Source organism: Artemia franciscana, chromosome 18 (assembly GCF_032884065.1).
Source record: "Artemia franciscana chromosome 18, ASM3288406v1, whole genome shotgun sequence".
In the NCBI taxonomy this organism is placed as follows: Eukaryota; Metazoa; Arthropoda; class Branchiopoda; order Anostraca; family Artemiidae; genus Artemia; species Artemia franciscana.
In genome coordinates this window covers 19,245,682-19,254,150 of record NC_088880.1, presented here as the reverse complement: position 1 = coordinate 19,254,150, position 8,469 = coordinate 19,245,682, and the positions used below count along the sequence as shown (strand labels likewise).

General features: G+C 33.9%; 1 long non-coding RNA gene across 1 annotated transcript; it reads left to right on the top strand.

Moving 5' to 3' along the window:
* The first annotated feature begins 32 nt into the window (after nucleotides 1–32).
* Nucleotides 33–6,247, top strand: LOC136038713 (uncharacterized). Its single transcript, XR_010620280.1, has 2 exons — nucleotides 33–1,347; nucleotides 6,136–6,247. It is a non-coding gene; the product is annotated as an uncharacterized LOC136038713 (long non-coding RNA).
* Nucleotides 6,248–8,469: the final 2,222 nt, after the last annotated feature.

Genomic DNA, 8,469 nt, shown 5'->3' with positions numbered 1-8,469 from the left:
TAATAAATAAATAAATATGGGAACATTTTGAATATTATGGAGGATCGAAAGAAGGTATAGAAATTTACGCAAATTACAGAAAATCTGGAAAAATTCAAGTTTAGAAGTGCAGTTTAAAAAAAAATCAATAAAAAGAAAAGTTTTGAAAAATCAACGAAGGTAAGAAATGAAGGCTAACCAGAATTTCAGAAAATCTGGAAAATTTCAAGTTTGGGGTTGTAATTAAAAAAGAAAAGGCTACACAAGTTGCCCATTGTTAGCATATAAGATTTCTATGAAAGGAGTGGTCGTATAAGCTTTGAAGGAGACTCATTTGATTGGAAATTGAAAGTTCTTGTGCCGTTTTTTGAGTTTAAAAGTAATAGTTGGGCAGTTAACTCCCTTCCAAGCTCTTTTTCCCCAAATAAGTCTACATTTAAGTTACGAGTGTTTGAATAATTGCATATAAATTAAAATGTAACATTCTCCCTGTGAAAATTCCGTTCCCCTCAAAATAGATTCCCACAAAGAAAATTTATTTTGAAGAGGGCAATAACCTATGATACCTGTTCAAACAAGCATTCTTCCGATATTCTAAGACCATTAATCGATACAATCCCCCCTGGAAATAAAAACACAAATAAACAATTAAATAAACACGCATCCGTGACCTTTCTTCTGAAAACAGCACTAAATTGAATATTTTTGTAGATAAGAACTTGAAACATCTGCGATAGGGTTTTCTGATAAGTCAAATATAATAGTGTGATTTTCATTAAGACTACTTGACTGATTTGGTGTGTTTTGCCCCTTTTTCAAATATAAGTTAAATTTAATATTAAATTTAAATATTAGTTAAATTCTCAGGCCTGTAGTGTTTGATGGTTAACATGAAACTTTGTGAATTTTATATACTGATAATCAGTCCATTTTTTCTAATGGGCATAAAAAGAACATTGTTTTGATTTACCTATTGCTATCAATATCAGTTTCTGAAAAATCTCTCTCTGTGTGTGTGTGTGTGTGTGTGTGTGTGTGTGTGTGTGTGTGTGTGTGTGTGTGTGTGTGTGTGTGTGTGTGTGTGTGTGTGTGTGTGTGTGTGTGTGTGTGTGTGTGTCACGATTATTACACCGTTAGGGATGAAATTTCGATTACATAACATACTGCCATTCTAAATCTGGGTTCTATACATCCTTTTTGCAGGCGAAAAACTTTGGAACTGCTATTGTCTTGCCAGCTCTGTTTAGCAGATTTCTTATTGGCTGGGTGGCAAACGTTATATTTGTTCTCTATGCTTTCTGCGCAGCAAGATGGTTCTGTTGCAAGAAAAAAGACAACAAGTTTGACAATGAAGAAGAAAAGGCTGAAGTAAGTATCAACCCCATGCATATATGTGGTTAGTCTATCCAGAATAGCGTAGGAACATTGCCATAACCTGAAAAGGGTTCAACTCAAAACTAGCCTTTGCTAACTTACTAGACACCTACCCATTTCACTCAATAGAAGATTAGTTTTTGCTTCATCCCGGTCATCTGTATCTAAAAGCCAAAGATATCTGAAATTTGAAGCTTTAACTACACCAAATATTTTGTCCATGGAGGCCACGGCACAATTTCTTAGAACGGCGATAATGTAATGTGTAGTTCATTTGGGAAGCAAGCAAGTAAGAAAACTCTATGCTTAATTTGTAGAATTCCGCTAAGCATGCAATAGGTTATTTCAGAGTTAAAAAAGGATTCTGCAATGATAATTATATTTTTGTCTCTCAGTAAAGTTTGGAGCAATGAACTTCGGTGAATTCAGTTTAGCGTGGCATACATTTCATGATTTAGGTTGAGTCAACTAATAGCACCTCCCCCCTGTTTTCAGGTAGTAATAAACTTGGGTATAGTAGGGCTTTCCAAATAATAAAACCATATTTTGTCTCTTCATGAAAAACTAATTTTCTATAAGTCTAAGAGTTTGGTCCTTATTCTGACAGAAATATAGCTTAGGTTTTTTTTTTTATTGAAGCGCCACTAGAAGCATAAAACCCGAACTAGCTTCAAAGATGCTTTATAGTCTAAGCTATTTTCAGAGCCATCCACCCAGAAGAGGCGCCTTTGCTATTCTAATGGATAAGTTTGAAGCAGGGGAAGAGTTTAAGTTAACTAGCATTAGCGTTAATTTTCCTAGTCACAAATTGAGCTGTATCTCTCTCATTTTAACGGTATAATTTTTGACTTTAAGAAAAGAATGAATTAACGACTAATGAGGGTCGGAAGAATCGACAAATTTATTTTTGGGACAGTCGCACATAACATACATTAAATTTAATTGATAAAGCTAAAATCGAACTGGTAAGTTTGCATCGATTAACATAAAAAAAGAAGTAATAAAATAAGTCACAATAAAATACACAAAAGAGTATTCTACCCAACTCAATATTTGTCCTTCTTTCCACTTTGAGTTCTTATTTATTCAACCTTTCACTAGCTAGTTATTTTTGTTTACTTTGCTTAATGCAAATGCAATATGGCTAAATAAAGGCAAATATATAAAACTAGCTGTTGGGGTGGCGCTTCGCACCGCCCCAAAACCTAGTTTTTGGGGGCGCTTCGCGCCCCCCAAGCCCCCCCCCCCCGTGCGCGTAAGTCGTTACGCGCCATATTAGATACGCGCCATTGTAGTTGTGTCCCTCTGTCCCACCTGTGAATATAGATATATATATATATATATATATATATATATATATATATATATATATATATATATATATATATATATATATATATATATATATATGTTTTTAACTACGTAAAACTTGCGAATATACAACATTCTTCGCTGTCTTATTGTCTGTGCATATAAATAGATTGTCAGGTTTACCGACTCTTGACATGCAACATATAATTGTCCATGGGAAAACAATCCGTATTCAGATCTATACCTCATGATTCTAATGATTGCCCTTGAGCTTTGTTGATGGTGATTGCTAATCGACCATTCCCTGTGTCTTCGTCGTCATTTATATATCCCCCTGTGCCCCCCGGCGTCCCCGTTGTAGTTGTGTCCCTGTGTCCCGGTCGTCATTTATACTCCCTGTGTCCCGGTCGTCTTTTGTGTCCCGGTGTCCCAGTCTGTAATTTCTCTTTGAGTGTCCCGGTCTTCATTTATATTCCCTGTGTCCCGGTGTCCTGGTCGTCATTTGTGTCCCGGTGTCCCGGTCTGTATATACATTCGTTTTTGAATTGGTCTTTTTTTTAGTTTTTAGTTTTTTACCTTTTTTTAGTTTTTTTTTTAGTTATACCTCATGATTCTAATGATTGCCCTTGAGTTTTGTTGATGGTGATTGCTAATCGAATATTCCCTGTGTCCCCGTCGTCATTTATATATCCCCCTGTGCCCCCCGGCGTCCCCGTTGTAGTTGTGTCCCTGTGTCACGGTCATCATTTATATTCCCTGTGTCCCGGTCGTCATTTGTGTCCCGGTGTCCCGGTCTGTATATACATTCGTTTTTGAATTGGTATATGATGAAATAAATTTTTGTGTTTTTTCCTCTTTTTTCTTTTTAGTTTTTTTTTGGTTTTTACCTTTTTTTTAGTTTTTTTATTTTTTTCTTTTTCTTTTTAGTTTTTTTTTTGTAGTTTTTACCTTTTTAGTTTTTTTATTTTTATTTTAATTTTTTTTAATTTTGTTTTTCTCCTATATTTTTCAGTTTTTTTCCTTTTTTTATTTTTTTCTTTTTTAGTTTTTTTTAGCTTTTTTAGTTTTTTTTATTAGTTTTTAGTTTTTTTCTTTTTAGTTTTTTTTGTAGTTTTTACCTTTTTTTAGTTTTTAATTTTTCTTTTTAGTTTTTTTTTTGTAGTTTTTACCTAGCCAAGGTTCGACCCTGCAACCTCTCGGACCTAGAACCTGGAACATAACGCGTTACCAACTCAGCTACTTTGGGCTTGAATACATTCGTTTTTGAATTGGTATATGATGAAATAATTCAGACGTCATATGCGGACAGACAGACAGATAGACATAACACACATATAGCTTATTTATATTTATAGATAGATAGATTACAAAAATATGTGTCAAAGAGTAAAATAATTAAAGCTTTAAAGCTCATGCCATAAGAACTAACAGTAATTTTTTATCTTGCTGGTCGATAAAATTGACTTCTTTTTTTGACCTATAAACGAATTTTTGGGGCTCTCACCGCATATCTTATAACTAGTCAAATACCTTTAGCTCATCATAGACTTCAATTTGAAATAAAGACAGTATTGATTTTCAGGTAGACCTAGCCAGTTTTTATATAAAAACACTCAGCCCTTCTAGTTTTAGTCTTCAAATTGTTTAAGTTATCTGGATAGAAGGAAAAAGTTTGTTTTTTTTTAGCACTTTTTAGTGTAATTGGAGGTATAACCACGATTTTATATTTTATTTTACTTTTTCATAAATCTTGTTGTTGATTTATCCCCTTCGTGCTCAAAAATATAGGCCTATATTTTCGAACTATTCAAGGAGATTCTAATGTTTCTAATGATCTAGTACTCTGAGCGATTAATCAAGAGTCAACAGAATATTGACTCTTGATACTTATAAGTATATAAGTATATAAGTACTATACTTATAAGTATAGTACTCGTTAACATCTACGAATTAATTGACTAATATTAATTGATTGTGGCTGGTTCAGGATTCTCATCGAAAATAAATACCTATACAATTTTCTAGCCCAATTGAACCTTGAAAAATAAGCTTAATATTATACAATACAAAAAATTTGATTTTCTTTACTTAAAAATGACAAAGTTAAATACAGACTTCGAAATTAAGTGTTAGGTATAGACGAATTTTCTATAGCACTATGATTTTTTTAGCCTTTATTTTATACTTTACTGCAGTTGAATCAGTTAATTCATTCTTTTCTGGGAAGGGGGGGGGGTAATCTATCGTATTTGGTTTGCCTAATGACGTTGAAGATGAAAATATTTAAAACCATGACCACATTACATTTGTTAAATTTTCTTTCAAAGTGCCTTAAATTTTTTTATCCTAATGGGCAAGACTTTCACAATGCATTATGATTCCGAAGAACCTTGAGTATTCTGCGAAAAAAAAAATACCATAAAGGTTTATAAAGGCTATAACATTCATAAAGGCTATAAAAAAGTTAACAGATTTATATTTCAAACCAATCTTTGCTTTTAGCTCTACATTCGCATTTGTAGGCTATTCAGCTTTCCGTCACTTCACTCTTTTATTTTTATCCCCCCATTGTGCTTCCTGGCTGAAAGGCCTTGAGACGGTGATCAGCAACACCGATTCAGACTTAAAAAAAATCTAGTTCCGTATCCTTTACCTTTCACCTTCTCTCCACTCTTTCATGAATTGAAAGCTACTGGGTGTGAATTTTCAGGGTACAGTTTTTCATGTAACAATACAAATCTCGCCCTTGATGAGAACAATTTACGATGAAACGGATTGTTCATTGGCAATTTTTGTTGGGGAGAGGGTCCAGAAGTTTATCTCACTAGAATTACTAACTACATATAAAGGTAATAGGTCTTTCTACAACGACACATAAAACGATGACATCTTGTCTGAAAAAGAACAAGAAACGATCCAGATTCGACAGTGACAGATAAATACAATGGCAATTCAACCTTTTGCTCAACTGAAAAATTTTTCAAATGAGCAGGATAAGGCTTTATGTACCGTTCCCGACAGAGCTTTGCAGCACTGCTACAACAGCAAACATTTATTGAGTGAAATCTAAAATTTACCTTGTCTAAATTGCCGAAATTATAGGTTTTGCGTGGACCATTGGCAAAAATTAGAATTATGTAACAATATTACCAGAAATCTCCTGAAATGATTACCTGAAATTTTCCCTGGAGACCTCGAAGTTTTTCAGGGCCCTATGCTTCCCAAAAATTGAAAATAAAGAGGGAGAAAGAGAGAGAGAAAAAAAAAGAGATAGAGAGATAGACTGGAAAAGAAAGAGTCAGAGAGAGCAACCATGGAAAATATGGTAAGGATAAACATAATGGAAAAATAATATTATTAAGGGATCAAAAATATTTTGACATATGGATATAACGTTACCATATATACTAGAATCATTTAAGGACACGGTACTTGGTATTTCACAATAATTGATTATTATTTTTTTTATAGCTATGTTAACAGTCATGAAGTTTCATCAATCCGAAGTTGTAATTGTTTTTGTGACATAGTGTATATGTTTTGTTGATTTTATTCTAATCAAAAATAAAATTATTTTCAATGTTTCGTGAAGTCAAAATGAAGACTTTATTCGTGAACCGTAGGCAATAGACTGTTAAAAATAGTGGGAAAGATTTTCTTTTCTAATTTACTGCTTCAATTTTAATTGAAGGATTTGGCAGTACAGTAGACAAACTCGATTTATAGGCTGTTCCAAGTACTAATCAAATATTTTGTATTAGCGACCCCTAAGAAAGGAGCGATTCGTGCTGATAGTTTCTAAAACCTTAAAAAAGAAGTTTATTAAAAAGGTATGCATCAAAAGCCAATTGATTTTTGCATGCAATTACAAAATCCTGAAACTAATAAAGTGTAGAGGTATTGAGCCGAAAATATTTGTTCCCCAGGAATTTTCAAAATTCTGAAAAAAAGGAGAGAATGTCCCCCCCAAAAAGTAATCTTGTTGCAAAATACAACATCCAATAACTTCGCTGTTTTGTGTTGCAAAGCAGCACCTTTTGCCCGATGAAGGCAAAATTCTTGTTTGGGAAGGGGACATCTTGACATATGGAATTCATGAAAATGCTGCCCCCAAAAATTCATTTCTGATATTTCAGACCCCTCCCCTCGAGAAATTTTTAAAAGGGAATAACTTTCCCTTTTAAAATAGTTAATGTTTTACGAATAGTTAATGTTTTACGAATATCATACTTGAATGTAAAAAGTGGGGGTTGAAGAGGGACATAGTGACCTTCTTCACATCTAAGACAGCCCAGGATAAAACAGTTTGTACCGATGAACTGCAAGCAACGGACGGCCTTTGTTCCTAGAAACAAAACTTTTGTTTTGATTTCGTTGAACCTAAGCAAAAATTTTGATTGCAATATGTCTGACAATATACTCTTATCCTCAATGAAAATCTTTCACAAAGTTAGGTAATTATTTCCAGTTCTTTTGACCAGACCTCATCTTGAGTGCAGCTCTGTTTTCGTATCCGTTTACTAGATTGCAGCTCCCGCAGCAACCGTTACTCTGTTTTCGTATAAAGTCTCCTTGACATTGAATTTTGGCTTTTGGTTCATCCCTTCACACTGAATACCACAAGGTTCATATCCCTCCGCAAGGCCTTATGTTAACTTACCCGTAAGTCGAAACGCAATGAGCTTAGCATGTGGCTTGGTGTGAGGATGGGTGGTTCTTCCAAACTGACGACAAGGTAAGAGTAACAGTCTTCAAATCATTGGTGGAGGCATTTTATAAAGAGGATGTTAAAATGCTTGCTACTCATCATCAAGGGGATTATATAGAGAAGTAAGTTTGATGTAACCTTTTTTTTAGTTGTATTATCAGTCTTTTATACCTGTTTGCTCTTAAAAGCCAATGGGAAAGTAAAAGAGAATTATGTTTTGTAATTTACTTCCATTTTTACCGTGCATGAGCCCTTTCGAATGTCAAGTTTCTTATTTTGAAATTGCTATTTTGAAGAGAATGCACTATGAAATCGGAAGACCGAGCTGTTTGCTTTAGATCTTATCTGACAAAACTATAGCTACATAAGTTGAAGTGAAATGAAAGTTAGGTCAAGAACTACTACAATTTTATTTAAAATTAAAGGGAGACAGGATGTGGGGTGGGTACTTGAAAACAGTTTTTAAGCATCTATTAAGGTTGCATATCCATCCATGAGTTTCCTTTGCCAACCTCAAAACTTCTTAAATTTAACAAATTAAGCTCTTCTACAACCTTCCCGGTACAACATTTGACAAAAAAACAATCTAAAAAAAAATACAAAAGCTTAATGTTTTCATCTTACCAAGTAGTTCATGATAATGAACTGTTGTAAGGAGCGACTCAGCTCAATAGTAAACGAAACTCTAAAAAATGGAATTTTGATACCAATGGTTACATAAACAGAATCGTATTTTAATGCTGATTTCAAATATATAAGTTTCATCAAGTCCTACCCATCAGAAATTACGAGCCTGAGAAAATATGCCCTATTTTAGAAAATAGGGGGAAACACCCCCTAAAAGTCATAGAATCTTAACGAAAATCACACCGTCAGATTCAGCGTATCAGAGAAAGTTCCAAGCTCCTATCTACAAAAATGTGGAATTTTGTATTTTTTTGCCAGAATACAAATCACGGATGCGTGTTTATTTGTTTTTTTATTTCAGGGGTGATCATATCGACCCAGTGGTCCTAGAATTTTGCAAGAGGACTCATTCAAACGGAAATGATAAGTTCTAGTGCCCTTTTTAAGTGACCATAAAAATTGGAGGGCAC